This window comes from Zootoca vivipara, chromosome 7, assembly GCF_965207765.1.
Source record: "Zootoca vivipara chromosome 7, rZooViv2.hap1.1, whole genome shotgun sequence".
NCBI lineage: Eukaryota > Metazoa > Chordata > Lepidosauria > Squamata > Lacertidae > Zootoca > Zootoca vivipara.
In genome coordinates this window covers 78,188,913-78,203,715 of record NC_142590.1, presented here as the reverse complement: position 1 = coordinate 78,203,715, position 14,803 = coordinate 78,188,913, and the positions used below count along the sequence as shown (strand labels likewise).

The 14,803-nt window shown below is 42.3% G+C and overlaps 1 protein-coding gene across 5 annotated transcripts in view; it reads left to right on the top strand.

Moving 5' to 3' along the window:
- The window catches only part of ADNP (activity dependent neuroprotector homeobox), a 48,464-nt gene that overhangs the window by 19,365 nt on the left and 14,296 nt on the right, over window positions 1–14,803 (top strand). The gene's annotated exons all lie outside the window — the stretch shown is intronic.

Below are 14,803 nucleotides of genomic sequence, written 5' to 3'. Positions count from 1 at the left end.
GGAGCCAATGTAGGTCTTTCAGGACTGGTGTTATATGGTCTTGGCGGCCGCTCCCAGTCACCAGTCTAGCTGTCGCATTCTGGATTAGTTGTAGTTTCTGGGTCACCTTCAAAGGTAGCCCCACGTAGAGCGCATTGCAGTAGTCCTAGCGGGAGATAACTAAAGCATGCACCACACTGGCGAGACAGTCTGCAGGCAGGTAGGGTCTCAGCCTGCGTACCAGATGGAGCTGGTAGACAGTTGCCCTGGATACAGAACTGACCCGTGCCTCCTTGGACGCTGTGAGTCCAAAATGACTCCCAGGCTGTGCAGCTGGTTCTTCAGGGGCACAGTTACCCCTTTCAGGACCAGGGAGTCCTTCACACCAGCACGCCCCCTGTCCCCCAAGAACAGTACTTCTGTCTTGTCAGGATTCAACCTCAATCTGTTAGCCGCCATCCATCCTGCAGCCGCCTCCAGGTACTCACACAGGACCTTCACTGGTTCTGATTTAAAAGAGAGGTAGAGCTGGCAGACAGTGGTTTGACTTCACCCCAGAAGCACACTCCATTGTGTCTTGCAACAGACAGATGCCAACAACAGGTACCAGTTGCCACAGTTGAGATTATAGTAGTTCAGGTAATATGGGAAACATTGTAATATATAATAAGAGAGTTGGGTAGGGTACTGAAGGACAGGCTGAACATATGCCACCAAACTCTTGCTAATTAATAGTTAGAAAACTGAACAAGAGCAGCTGTTTTTGACATTTTGCTACCCTTGCCTGTGAGCACTCTGATTAGAAAGGGTTGGGTGAAATTCTAGCCTTTGATTGGAAGCTAAAGTAGCCATTGAGTAAACTGTAGGTCCCCTCCTCACCTCCCTGACCATTTCCTATTGTGGTAGTGTTTTCCTTTTTTGCAAGCCTTTGAGACCAGGCTCAGAGAACATTTTGAGCTCCAGATTGGTTCACAATTTGAAATTAATCCAAAGTGGTCTCGCAGTCCCAGTTACTATGTCCCATTTGAGAAAATGTGGCTATTCTTGAAGATAGAACCTCAGTTTCCATGCTGGTGTTTGTCTTTTTAGTTTGTAGTGTTCTTGTATTTCCCGTAATCTTGATTGAAACACATATTTATTAAATTGGAATAAACTGGAAAAGTTTATATTATAAAATGCAAGCTACATGTTTGGTTTACTGTTTAATAAGTTCATTTCCAGAGGGGTAGCTACGATAGATGAGGTTTGTCTGCTTCTTTTAAGGTGTGGTGAAGTGCAGCACAGTGACAGGCTCTGCTTTACTAAAACAATTTTAGGTATCAATCTGTAATGCTATGATATTGCTATATTTAGGATTTAGAGCATTCTGGCCTTATTTATGCAGTTATGCTGTTCAGGTGTTTGTGGTTCCGCCTTTTGATGATACCAGCTATTATGTATAAACTGATTTTAAACGGAGCAAGAACTGAACTGCTTTTTATGTTGCTTTTCCATGGGAGGTTATTACAACATTTGTTTCCAGATAAACACAGGAAGTAGTGGAAGGAAAGCACTTGCTGTGATAAACTGTTCTTAACCAGCCAGCACAGCCTGCAATTCAGTGTTTCATGTTCTGACACCCACAGTCTAGTAGTTGTCTGTCGGCAGGAGCCGCAGACGGTTTCCCCCTAAGAAATTCAGTCCAATTAATAGTATTAGATTAAAGCTGCATACTTTCTAGCGCTTGTTTTGTTGTGTCAGTTCATTCTTGCTTTTCTTTTAACAACTGTTTGTGGTTTCCTGTATCATAATGAACGTGGGAGGACAATGCACACTACCTTACCTACATTAGCTTGGTCTAAATGTTGGGATGAAAAATTCCTGCCAATTTTATGGTGCAGAGCAATTCAAAGGCGAAGTGGGATCAAGAAAGTAGAGACAAAGTCCCCCTGTTTCGTAATACTGAAACGTGGGGTCACTCATTGAAACAGATAGAAGGTTTAGGATACACAAGAGATAATTCTTCACACTGCATAATTGGACAGTTTAGTTGATTTGTAGCCATCTGATACCAGATAGTTTTCCAGTTGTCTCAGTCATGGCTGTAATAGTTCAAAAGTCCCTAGTCAGGCTATTCTGACCTTCAGAATAGTCTCTGCTGTAGTTTTGAAGGTGAAATCTTCCTGAGGAAGTCTTGCACTGAAGATGTGAAATTCTCTAACCTCAGGGTGCATTTGTTTTGAATGCAAATTGGTCCTTTTAAAACCCCTATGTGCACATTGCAGCTTGGGTATGTTGGTTGAGTCACCTATGTACCTCAGTCTCTGAGGTCCAGTAATGAAATTTATTTAATAAAAACATTCCTTCCAGTAGCACCTTAGAGACCAATTACCGTGTTTCTCCTAAAATAAGACACGTCTTATATTTATTTTTCCTATAAAAAAAAACATCACGGCTTATTTTCGGGGGATGTCTTATTTTTTATTAAGCATGGTACAGCATTGTTACCGGTAAGTACCGGTATGGTACGGGGCTTTCTTGCGCCGCCCGCTGAGCCCACTGCTGGGGCCCTGGGCTTGACGCGGTGCGGCGCGGTGCGACTGGGGCTGCTGCCGGCTCCTGCCGGCTGCTGCGGCTTCGCGCGCCGCCCGCTGAGCCCACTGCTGGGTTCCTGGGCTTGACGCGGCTGGGGCTGCTGCCGGCTGTTGCGGCTTCGCGCGCCGCCCGCTGAGCCCACTGCTGGGGCCCTGGGCTTGACGCGGTGCAGCACGGCTGGGGCTGCTGCCGGCTGCTGCGGCTTCGCGCGCCGCCCGCTGAGCCCACTGCTGGGTCCCTGGGCTTGACGTGCAGCACGGCGCAGCTGGGGCTGCTGCTGGCTCCTGCCGGCTGCTGCGGCTTTGCGCACCGCCCGCTGCCGGGTCCTGGGGCCCGTTCAGCCGGAGCTCAGTGCGTCGCTGTGCTGGGGCTCCCGCTGGGCTGGGGCGCAGCGCGCGCTGCTGCGTTTGCCGGCTCCTGCTGGGTCTGGTAGGTACCCCCCCCCCAGACGTCTTATTTTCGGGGGATGTCTTATATTTTTTTGCTTGTAAAAGATCGTGCCATGGCTTATTTTAGAGGCACGTCTTATTTTAGGAGAAACACGGTAGGTTTGTCATTGGTATGAGCTTTCGTGTGCATGGGTATCTGAAGTGTGCATGCACACAAAAGCTCATACCAATGACAAACTTAGTCGGTCTCTAAGGTGCTACTGCAAGGAATTTTTTTATTTTGTTTTGACTATGGCAGACCAACACAGCTACTTACCTGAAATTTATTTATTCAGGGTTTTTTATACTGCTTTTGAAGCTTGTTTACATAATTAATGGCAGCTTAAACTATGTTCCAGTGAAGTTGTTTCAGAGTCTCCTGCAGGGATGGGCTTTAACATGCAGATCTTTCAGACGCACCAGATTGTCTACACAGGTTCTGGCTGTCTTGGATAGCAGTCCTTTCAAGAAATACTCAATCCTACCCCCCAAACCAAATTTGGAGAGAGATCAGACAATTTCCATGGGATTTCTCCTGCCACACAGCTCTTTTTTCAGGTGGAAGAAGTCTGTCACATTCTCCACCCCCCAAAAGATTGAAAAATGGGGGAAATGATTATGAAATAATTTCTTTTAAAATGGACAAAAAATTTAAGACAAAGTTTCCATATACTTACTGCACCAAAATGTTTTCTAAAACTGTGTAACAGGAAGTCTTGTGTAAGATGATGTACAGTATCAGATTATTGCAATTCCTATGCACTGAGGACAAATTGGTCCTGAATTGTACCCTTAGAGTACAGTGGAACCTCGGTTTATGAACACCTCGGTTTACGAATTTTCGGTTTACAAATGCCGCGGACCCATCTGGAACGGATTACACTTTCCATTATTTTCAATGGGAAAGTTCGCTTCAGTTTATGAACAGACTTCCGGAACCAATTACACCCATGCTTCGGGTTAAGTACGCTTCAGGTTGAGTACTCCGCGGACCCGTCTGGAACGGATTAGTCCACTTTCCATTATTTTCATTGGGAAAGTTCGCTTCAGTTTATGAACGCTTCAGTTTATGAACAGACTTCCGGAACCAATTGTGTTCATAAACTGAGGTACCACTGTAGTACTCTCAAATGCAAGAGCATACATTTCTGCCTCTTGGAAGGCACTGCTATTGCCAGAAGAGAAGGAAGAAAGATTTAGTGCCTTCTTTGCTTGTGAGCTTTCTCTTGTTGACATAGTTGGTGGATTTGCTTCTGTCTAGGCATTGAAGGATTGAGAGTGAGAGAAAGTACAGAGCTGCATAATTTTGTTTCCATATAATTCATGCCGCTGCAAATATGTTGGATCCAGGATTGAAAGGCAGAAATGTAAGTGACGATAACATTGCTTCTGCATTTGACTGGAATACAAATCACACAGCACACTTAGGACTTGATTTTGGAAGGGTACTTTCAGATGTTGCAGAGTACAGGACATCTCCAGGTATTTGGCCAAGAAATGCAGTTTGGGATTCTGCCAAGTACAGTATATCACTCTTGCAGCATGGTGGCAAAGCCTTTTGTACAGCACAGCCCCTGGTACCTCTTGCTTCTGCAGCAGGCGAAAGATGTGGGTCTGGAAATACACCAAATCAAGAAATGTACTGATGCGAACAGTAGAGGCCTGGTTAAATCTAGGGATTTTTAGAAGTTCATTGTAAATATGGTGACAAACACGAAGAAACAGAAACAGATAGTGATAGCTTTGAATAAGAGACTGATTACATTTCATGTAATGTTCATTGAGTTTTGTTCCATCTTCCTTCCTTTTCTCACCTCTTTTTATGTCTGCTTGACACTCTGGAGGAGTGGAGAAGACACAATAGTTTTCAGAATAAGTAATAATTTGTTTTACTATACTGTCTATGGTTTCTGCTTTTATTGTTTCTCAAGAGCCTGCTCGTCATAAACTGGCAAAACCAAACAGTTGCTGGGCTCCTTACAGTTTAGCTTGTGGCTCCAGTTTCAACAAAAACTTATAAATTCCATTTGTAATTCTTGAATAAACTGTACTTTTAATATGTCATACATGATAATTCTATTATAAACCAACTTGTAAATAATGCATTTTATGTTCCTCAAGTAACAAAGTGACTTTGTATATATAAAGAGTACTTAAAACAAGTATTGCTTTTCTCTCCCCCCCCTCAATTTTTTTCAAAAAAGATTTCTGAGGGAATATAGGGGGCTTTTTGTTGGGGTTTTTTTTTTTTTGGCCTGGCTTCAATGTTTCCATAAATTTTACATCTCTATTTTTTGTTTGTTGTCACTTGATGTTGAGTTTGAAAAAAAAAGTATTGGATTGCCTGGCTGTGTTTGGCTGCTAGGGTAAAAGCATTAACCCTGTTTTGTGAGGTTTCAATCTTTTATAGGTGCTACCTTTCATTTTAATTCTTCAGCAACATAAAAGTTCTGTGCAAGGTGAAACAGTTATAATTAGAAGTTTGACTTGACTTACCACTATATTGTTTGAATGAGTCTTTGACCTAATTAATACCTAACATTCCTGGCTCAATAGACCTTTGGGCCCATATCCTCATCCCTCACCCCGTCCCTCTCTCTCATGCTGGCTTCAGCCCTGGTCTCTTTAAACCAGGGGTCAGCAAACTTTTTCAGCAGGGGGCCAGTCCACTGTCCCTCAAACCTTGTGGAGGGCCAGGCTATATTTTTTGGGGGGGAAAGAGAACGAATTCCTATACCCCACGAATAACCCAGAGATGGATTTTAAATAAAATGACACATTCTACTCATGTAAAAACACATTGATTCCCGGACCGTCCCCAGGCCTTAGTTTGCCTATCCATGCTTTAAACCATAAAGGTAAAGGGGCTCCTGACAATCAGGTCCAGTCATGTCCGACTCTGGGGTTGCGGTTGATTCCCGGACCGTCCCCAGACCTTAGTTTGCCTACCCATGCTTTAAACCATAGTTCCCTGTTAACATCCGCAACAGGGAACTATGGCTTACTGTTTATTTACTAACAAGGATCTTAAAAGCAGTTCTATCCTGATTTGATGTTGTTAGTAAGCTGTCCCAAAGCTCTTCATTTTTGACATTAAAGAGAGCTAGTATGCAAGAAGAAATGCATGCTCTGGCTTATTAAACCAGAAATTATTTAGCCAGAAATATTATAAATGAATTGGCCTATTATTTTCTTCAGGTCAGATCCAGAGAACCATGGCTGAATTTCCACACAGAAATGAACCTCTCCTAATTCACAAGGGATGGGATTGGGAATTAGGAGAAATCTATTTTTCTTATTTAAAGTTGTTTTTGTTATAAATATGTGCTCCTGAAATGAAGTTGAATGAATTTGGTTTCCCATTCTTTTATATTCAGCCTGCTGTGGCAATTTCTGAAATACTTTAATTGAGCACTTAAAGATTGCTCCCTTAACAGTTTTTAATGCTTCAGGTATAATATGAAATGCTTATAAAAAGAAAAAGTAATCCATATAGGGCCCTAACAACTTTGCTAAGCACTGCCATGCAACTTGTATATTTAGGCTGGTTCTTAAGTGATATAATGAAGCTACATTTTCATTTAAGATTTACAAGCTGGCCCAGTCCAACTGACCATTGAACAGTTTTGGCTGTGGCTGGCTTTATTCCAGCTCCTACCTAAGTAGGCAATAGTTGTTAGTGTCTACATAAGGGCAGAAATCATTACTATGTAAACAGTTTAGCTTATGTTAGATTATTTTATCAAAGCATCACTATGAAAATATTATCAACTTTGTATTTGTTGAAATTGGTTCTTTTTTTTGCAGGCAATACCATTTATCTAATTGCGCTACTACAAAACGTAGTGTCAGTATTACTAATGTAAGCAAAATAAAAAAATTCCTTCAGTAGCACCTTAAAGACCAACTAAGTTTTTATTTTGGTATGAGCTTTCGTGTGCATGCACACTTCTTCAGTATCTGAAGAAGTGTGCATGCACACGAAAGCTCATACCAAAATAAAAACTTAGTTGGTCTTTAAGGTGCTACTGAAGGAATTTTTTTATTTTACTTCGATCCAGACCAACACGGCTACCTACCTGTAACCAGAACTAATGTAAGCAGAATGCCTACTAACATGCAAAAATGATTTCTAATTACATATGTGCAGTGCAATCCTATGCATGTTTGCAATTGGCGAGAGCTGGTTGTTGTGTGATAAGAGTGTCAGACTTAGGACCTGGGAGACCAGGTTCAAATCCCCACTTAGCCATGAAGCTCATTATGTGATCTTGGACTAGTTACTGCTTCTCACCCTGGCCTACTTTACAGAGTTGTTGTGTGGATTAAATGAGGAGGGGGAGAACCATGCAATGCCACATTGAACTCCTTGGAGAAAAAAGTGGGATATAAAGACAATAAACAAGCAAGACTTGCTCCCTCGTGTATTTAGGATTTCATCCTCAAAGTGATGTACAGAATCAAATTACAAACAATATAAAACATTGGAAGACAAAACACATAGTGAAAACAGCATTACAGTAATTCACACAGGTTCATAGTTTCATCTGGTTTGGTAAGAACGCATGAACACTGGGAGTTTGTTGATTCTTTATGTATTATCATTGTAAAACTTCTATACCAGTGCATGCACTTTAAGTAGTGATCAGGTCCATAGGAATTTATTTATTTTTATTTACATCACTATTCAATAACATCATATGGGTGGCTCGCAAATCGAAAGAATAGAAGACAATACAAAACAAATGAATTACAAAACCTGATTTACAAAATTGAGAAACAAAATTGGCGACAGACCATGCATTTGGCATCAGTAAACCTCTTATGGGAGGCTGTTCGTAACTTCAGTGCCACCACCAAAGAAGGCCCTAGTTGCCAGCCACCTCACTTCATTTGGGAGAGGCCCTCAGAGCAACATGTCTAAGATCTTAAGGATTGGGTAGGTGTATTTGGGAAAAGGATGATCTTTCAAGCAGCTTGGCCGTTAGGCATTACAGCAGGGATGGGTAACCTTTGGTTCCCCAGATGTTAGATTACCACTGCCATCATTCCTGGCTGTTGAATACGTTGGCTAGAGTTGATGGCAGCTGGTTCCACAACATCTAGAGGGCCACAGGTTCATCACCCCTGCTTTAAGGGCTTTGAAAGTTAAAACCAGTTCTTTAAAATGGGGCCCACAAACTGACTGCAAGACATTGCAGCTGGCAAAGCAAAGGGAAAATCTAGCGTCTTGTGACTTTGAGCAAGCTGCTCAGCTTCTGTTTCCCCTTTTGTAAATGAAAGAACTCTATACAGGAATAAATATAAGTGGAGATCTGCAAACTCTTGAATATTTGTGTGTTTACAGGCCCACTTGTTCCCGGCTATACGGACCTAGATTTGAAACAATAAAGCTGCTAGCACATTAGCAAAGCTAAGCAGGGTCCGGTATAGTTCCAAATTAGATGGAGGACCATTTGTTAGAGATTCCTGGATGACTCTTGGAACCTCCCAACTCTACAATTCTGTGATTCTAGGAAGGTACTAATTTCCACTCGTTGCATCAACATTTTCAAAATAATTGTCTCCCTGACCTCTCTTAAAGACAGTTTGTGGAATCCAGTTGGTGCCCTTGCACACATGGAAGGGCTTTTGGTTCAGTGGAGACATCCATTAATGGAAGATGTGGGCGCACCTTCTGCCAAGTTTCCCTTGCCAGTGCCACTGCCCCTGCAAATCAGCACCACAGAGTTGGGGAAAACCATCCAGAACTTGTTGGGAGGTGGTATGGAGAGCAGCAGGGGAATGGGGGAAATCAGCAAAAATCTTCTGTGCTCCCTTGTTAGCTGGATCAAAAGCCTTTCTGTGAATGCAAGATTATAGATTGGATTCCTCTCAGTTGGGAACTAATTGGACCTGGCTGGTGCAGAACAACGTTTTAAATAGGAATTGAATTGAAACTTTAGATGGTTTCTTGAGAAATAATTTAGTATATGGCCTTGTTGCTATTATAACTACCTGTCTTAAAAAACCAGCTCCATTTTACCTCGGTGTTGTGTGATGATTGTGTGTTTAAAGCTTTTCTGACCAGGAATGTTCCATGACAGACAAGTAGCTGAGCCAAGCCATTACCCGAGATGCTTCATTTCAATCAGATGAAGCTAGATTTCTCAGAATTATTTCAGACAATGCAGCCTACCTACCCGAGGCTTCTATTTTGTTGAATTGGTCTGATTTTTTAAAAGTGCTAATTTTTTAAAAAAGTTTTTCCTTCTGTGGTTTTAATTTTTTTTATTAATTATAATAAGGTCCTGGGATGGGTTACAACAATTAAAAATACAGTTTAAAGCGGTTAAAAAACATCCAATTAAAGAATTGCAAAAAGTAGGGTTAGTCCTGAAAATAAACATCTCAGGTGTCAAAAGCCAGGGTAAAGAGGTACATCTTCAGCATTGCCAGACGCTCCTCTGAGGGAAGGAGTCCTACAGTTTTGAGGCTGCCACTGAGAATGCTCTCTTTAGGGCTACCACCATCTTGAGGGTGTCAGAACCACCACTGCTATTTTTAGCACCTGAGATGGTCTGTAGAGAAGGAGGCTACCTTTAATGAACCATCTCATTTAGATCTGTGGGGACATCCTTGCTACAACCCATTATCTGAAGTTGTCTTTGAAAATATACATGAGATCATGTCTAACTGCAAAAATAATGTTGAAACATATAAATTAATTTTAAAAAAATCCTTCGCAGTCCTCTTTCACAAAGGAAGAACACTTTTGGGAAACTGGAGGTGAGATTTCAGCGCAGCACTTGTTTCTAGGCCTTTTTCACTAGCTGATGGTCACATCCTCATTTTGCCTGTGTGTCCTCTGAGAATGTCACACACAGCCATGTTTGTTGGCAGACCAATGTTTCATTCTGATTCACCATTGGCAGCCTTAATGGTTCTTCTACCAGAAGTCATAAGGTACAGGAACTGTACCAGAAGAGGAACTTGCAGGAATAGGAAGGCTCTGGGAACTCATTGCCTTCAGCAGCTACAAAGGAGTGTGTGTCAAGTTGTTTATGGGTCTAAAGGATGGTTGCTTTTCAAATGGGTCCTGGAGAAGATGCAACAATCAGCAATCTAGGATGATGAAAACTGATATTTGATCTCTTAGAGAGGATTATTGGGAAAATAGCAGTCTGTGATCCCTGACCAAAAGCCTAATATACTTTGCACATTAGCTTCTTTAGTCAAATGGACTTCCTCTTGTTTTAGTTCCATTTATGATGCTTAAATGTTGCCTCGCTGGATTAGATCAAAGGTCCACTTAGGCTAGCTTACTGACTCCAACCTTTTAAGTATCTGAGTTCTAATATTTTGAGGTGCTAGAAGTCATTTCTTTACTACAGGGTTCCCAAACTTGAATAACTAGCTGTTGTTGGACTACAGCTCCCAGCATCCCTCGCTAGCGGGACCAGTGGTCCGGGATGATGGGAATTGTAGTCCAAAACCAGCTGGAGACCCAGGTTTGGGAAGCCCTGCTATACTCCACATAGTTCTGTCAGTCTTAATAAGCAACCCTTGAGATACGGCAACATGATATTACAAACGTGGGCATCATGGGCACATAACACCATTAAGATTGTAGTTTTCTTTTTTTAAAAAATTCCCTTATTCCCCCCTGCCTTATTTTTACTACCAAAGCTCATTAACGAGATACCTAGTGAGCTTTCTATTATAACCTCCATTTTTTTTCATGTGACTAGCCACTTTTTAATCCTCTTCAGGATATTTGTATTTAGGATATTTGTCTCTCAACATCACTTAGACCAGGGATGTACCAGGTTGCAGGCCTTTGTGCGTTTTTGCTGGGGTGGGGGTAAGGGTTTGAAATAATAATAATAATAATAATAATAATAATAATAATAATAATAAGCACTTCCTATTATGATGGGAGAAATGCATGTGTGACCTAACTGGTCATTGTGGGAAACCTGCAAGCAGGATTTGAGCACAAGAGCACTCTCCCCTCCTGTGGTGAAGTGTATGTGTGAGAGGGATACTTGTGTGTCTGTGGTGTGTATGTATACAGTTAGCGTGTGTGAGGAGGAGCAGGTTAGCCACCTTGTACATTTTTTTTCCTCCTGGGAAATGCTCCCTGATATTAGACCGCAAGGGACAGCATCAGGGTGTGGATCTGGGTGTAATCAATATTGTGTGATTGCCACAGTCAGGATGAGCAGCACCATTAATGACTTCTCACAGGAAGCATGAGGTGGGGCAGGAGCAGCAATGGCTGCACTCTCTCTAGTTTTCTGTTACGTTACCCCCATCCCCAGCAGTCACAGCGCTGCCTTCCAATTCAAAATGCACCTGCTGATCCCAAAAGATTGGCGACCCAGTAAGCCTGTCCGATTGTTGCTCAGATCTCCCTTCCCTGCTAATCCCTTTCTTCATCTTGCTTACATTACCTGTGCCTGGAGTTCAGTTCCAGGCTTGGTAACAAACAATTGTTTTTTTTTAATTATTATTAAAGATTTTCTTGGCTTACAAAGATATGTGCAATGTCTCTCATAACGTCCTTATAAATCAGTTTCATTTGTTGAGACATTGGGAAGAAGGGGGGAAAGAGGTAGATGGGGAGGGTGGCGTCGGGTGACGATGTTTCTATTTTGCTTAGTGTATGTGGGTTGGTTTGTTTGTTTGTTTTTTGTCAGCGTCGCTTGTGTAGGTTCTCTGCTGTTTGCTTGCATTCCTTTGGTGGTGAGAGATGTTTGGGTTGGCCTAGGATATGGTTGTTCATTTGTGGTTGGCTGTAATGTTCTTTGTGTCGTGTGTGAGTGGGGTGGGTGGGTGTTTTAGATCAGGTTAGCCATATTGATTTGTATGCTGTTGGTGGATTTTTGTCGTTGTCTTGTTGGGCTGTGTATGTGATCAAGGGGAACCATGCCGGGGTGAAGCAGTCTTCTTCTATTTGTCCCTGTGTCAAGTTTCAGCTTATTGGTTAATTTTTCTAGTAGGGCTGTTTCCCATACTATTTGGTACCATTGGCCCATGATTACTCCTGACAGGTCTCTCCAGTGTCTGGTTATGGTGTTTCTGGTTACTGAGAGTAAGTGGGTTATGAGTTCTTTGTAGTGTAATTGGGCATTATTGTCTTGGAAGATGTTTAGCAAGGCTGGTTCTGGGGTGATTTCTAATACTTGTTTGGTTATTTTACATATTTCTCGTATGGTTGTTGTCCAGAATAGTTGGATTTTGGGGCACTCCCACCACATGTGGAAATATGTGCCTGTTGAGGTGCAGTAACAACCAATTGTTGAGGGTATTTCTTCTTCACCAGCCAGTTTGTTTTACCTTGAAAGCCGCATCAAAGTGTATTAAATAAATATTTGAGGAGAATTGGGAGACTAGTAATTCTGCTGTTGGTTCAATTCTTCAAAAGCATTCGCAAAGCAAGATCAGAATTCTAAGCAGAGAATGCATTGTATTACTTTCAGAGAAGAGTGGATTCCAGGCAGTCATGGTAGCATAAGATTTTTCAGTCATATGGGAAAAGGTTTTGGGTTCTAGATTGGAATTGTAACAGGACCTGTAGTGAAGAAATGTGCACAGGACGAACAGTTATTTTATTTTATTTGCTTCAAAGCTAAGCTGGGTCCAGTATGGTTTCAAGTTGGATTGGGGACCACATACTGAGATTCCTGCATTGCAGGGTGTTTTACTAGATGGCCGGAGGAGTCTCTTCCATGATTCTATTATTGCTTTGTAACTCATCTTTTCCAGCCGCACTTTGTGAATATAGGTCATATTGAACCATTCTAATTCAGGGAAACCAGCCACCTTCTTCACAAGTGAACAATTGCTGTGTACCATTATTAGCAAAATGCTCCGTGAAGGTAAAGATACTTCTCTCTCCAGTTGTGTAGAGATGAAAATCACAGTACTCACAACCAGAATGAGGCGTGCACTAAAATCTTAAATCCCCTGAATGCTATGAAGTGATCTTATGCCCTTATAACTTTTTGTGAGCACAAAAATAAAGCAGCTCCATTTTTCATGGACTCCAGCATCTTAAGGTGGTGGGGTTTTTAAAGCAAGCATTTGGCCTTTGTGAATCAGATCACTATGCATGTGGTTGCTCACTTCTTATCCAGATAGTCAATGTGTTTGTGAATTACAGACACATCAAGAACATTAATAGGTTCTCACACAAATGAAATGTTCATGTGCAAGTGTATAATCTTTTAATTGCGGTAGAATTATAATAAGGTAGAACTGATACTGTGAATGGGAATCATTTTTGTATTCCATGGGAACCTGCTTCATTAGGCAATCAGTTGCACAATATTTTTTCCAGAGCGGCCACTTGTAAACATGTGGTGACAGCTTTTTTTGGGGGGGGGAGGCTTTAGTCCTTCAGTTTTGCAGGATAAAATCCCAAACAAAAATTAAAAATAAATACTAATACAAGGGCTGGGGGTGGGTGGGAATGTTGCTAGTAAATGTGATTACTACAATTTTGCTGATAAGTACAAAATCTACCAGACAACTTAACAGTTACTGGAGTGTTCAGAAGCTCAGATAGTCAGAATTCTCCTGGCGAGTGTGGATTGTGTGCTTCACAATTATGCAGGTTTCTAAGCTACCTTATTTAGTGTGGCCTCGTTCTGAATGTCTGTTTCTGCCCTGGCCAGACATGTTATTGGAAGTGACCTGTTTTGTATGAAGATGCCCTAAATGCTGGTCATGCATTAGTGTTGTTGCGTTAGGTGAAAGCACTCGAGGGAGGTGGAGCAGAGGCAGCGAGGAGTGTGACTCACTGAGAGCTTCAAGGGCAGATGAAAGAGGACTGCAGTTGATCCCGGGGCTTGAGATCCCCCCACCCCTGCTCTACAAAGACCAGTAGCTACAAGTGGTTTAAAAACAAAGTTTGCTGGAACTTGCTGCTGTTTAAACAATGCACTTTGCTGAGTTGTCTGGAAAGAAGGGAGCATCTTAACAGTAGTGAGGGCGGGAGTAGGCATACATCTTGCCTAGCAGGTGGTTCTAGCTTAAGGCAAGCTGCTTTTCAAAATAAGCACTTCTTCGTGGTTTGAATGAACCAGATTCTGCAGGTGCATTATGGGAGGTCTTAGTGTTTGCAACCTAGTATAAAACATCTCCTACATGACCCAGGCAAAACCTTCAATTCTGCCAGCTTTAAGAATGAAATTACAAGGGCAGCACAGAGGTGGCTTGCTCACAAACACACGCAAGCACATACATAATGGACAGCCCTTTGGCTTTTAAAAATCAAAATCGATCCTCATCAATTGTAGTAAAATAGGGGTGGGCTTCTTCTTTGTCCCCAAAGACTGCATGCTGAGGTGGGCTATGGGCCACATGGCTGTAGTAGGCAGGGCCTGGGCTCCCCCCCCCCCCGCCTACTCGCCAACTTAGTCTCTTGTACGTATCCTTTCCCCAGTTTCAGTGTGGAGAGAAGAGAGGTTTAAGCACTGAGATCCAATAACATCTTCCTCCCTGCTGACAGCTGCTGGGAATATTTCATCTGGGCAGTGAGAAAAGGAGGGCATATGTTGGGAAATCAGTGAGCAAGCCATTGTGTGCATCTTGCACACCCTGTATTATTTGCACTGGAAACAGCTAGGCAGCAGGACAAGGGAGGTTGAATCGGCTGGGGAGGGAGCCAGAGGCTGCAGATTGCCCGAGTGCCATTATGAGACACTTTGAATATAGTGGGTGGAATTCAATGTCATACTCCTAGCCATTTTGTCTGTGTAAGCATTACAGTACTGTATGCCCGATGGAATGATTTCCTCTCTCCTCTGCACTGAGCTGGGGGTTTCTGCCCAGAG